The sequence below is a fragment of the Drosophila kikkawai genome, unplaced genomic scaffold, assembly GCF_030179895.1.
Source record: "Drosophila kikkawai strain 14028-0561.14 unplaced genomic scaffold, DkikHiC1v2 scaffold_263, whole genome shotgun sequence".
Classification (NCBI taxonomy): Eukaryota; Metazoa; Arthropoda; class Insecta; order Diptera; family Drosophilidae; genus Drosophila; species Drosophila kikkawai.
In genome coordinates, this window is record NW_027222606.1 from 73990 (window position 1) to 75311 (window position 1322).

The 1322-nt window shown below is 36.4% G+C and overlaps 1 long non-coding RNA gene across 1 annotated transcript; it reads right to left on the minus strand.

Moving 5' to 3' along the window:
* Positions 1-336: 336 nt before the first annotated feature.
* Positions 337-796, minus strand: LOC138929513 (uncharacterized). Its single transcript, XR_011445792.1, has 2 exons — positions 549-796; positions 337-487 (listed from the first exon to the last, which is right to left on the minus strand). It is a non-coding gene; the product is annotated as an uncharacterized lncRNA (long non-coding RNA).
* Positions 797-1322: the final 526 nt, after the last annotated feature.

The following is a 1322-nucleotide window of genomic DNA, read 5'->3' on the forward strand; positions in this document are numbered from 1 at the left end:
AACAAAAAGTTCACAACTCAGCTAATAATGCCTGAATCCACTTCAGAATTTATATTTATATTAGTTTTTACACGTCTAATACATATGCATACTCAATTGTAAATTTGTAAACAAAAAGTTCACAACTCAGATAGTAATGCATATATCCACTTTAGAATTTATATTTAAATTAGTTCTTACAATGCTAATACATTTGCACACTCAATTGTAAATTTGTAAACAAAAAGTTCATAACTCAGCTAATAATGCCTGAATCCACTTCAGAATTTATATTTATACTAGAGGACCCGGCGAACTTTATCTCGCCCCAACTGCGACTGATTAAAACAAATTAAATTGAGACGTTCCGTTTTTACTTTGACGTACATGTCACAGTACTGTTGAAACAAACGGCGGTATCTTAACAGATGATTGTCAACATCTAGTCGAATCATCAATCGATAGGCATAAAAATTCATAGAGTTGACCTTCTTATTCGTTTCTTCTCCTAGAATTTGAATTCAAACTTAGTTGTAGAATCAAAACGAAGTGATGACTTGTAAACAAACCTGTCGTTGGATTGACCATCTTTATGTTGAAGTGATACCCATCTTCTCCACGACAGAACATTAACGGATATTGAAGAGCATCATGTGACCGATGAGTCTCATAAACTCGCTGCACTTGGCCATTATCCCGACGGTTAAAAACAATATCGCGTTATTCCACATTCTCGCTAACAATCACCACTGCGTGTTCATTGATAGTGAGAGCGCTGATAATGATTTTATGTTCGTCATAATGCATTATATCCAATGCGGTTTTAAACAATCTGACCAATTCATTATGCTCATAGAGAAGGTTTTGCAATTGTTGAATAGTTTCACGTTTAGTTGCAGTAAAAATTGCACAGCGGTGATTTAGTTCAACTTCCGAATCACCAATGAAATAGATCTGAAGGAATTTATGATCTTTGTTTTGTGGTGGTAACAAAGCGCCCGCTCGGTGGTGAATTTGCCCTTTAATCTGAATGTTGGGATGCAATTTTGAAAGAATATGATAATAAAGAGACGCCATTACCTTATAACTTGGATTGTAGCCTGATTGTTGAACAACCTCGGCTCCAAAAGACGTCATTTGAAAGCATCCGTTATATTTTTGTGCAAGCTTCAGGAAACTGTTTGATTGGGCTGAGTTTCCATATAGTAGCGAGTACAAAGGCTCTGGTGGATGAGCCAAAACGGGCAATTTTATTTTGCCACCTGCACAGCATATGTTAAGCCGGGGGTTTCCAACCGAAACTTCAATGCATTACAATGCTGACATACAACAGATAATGAACC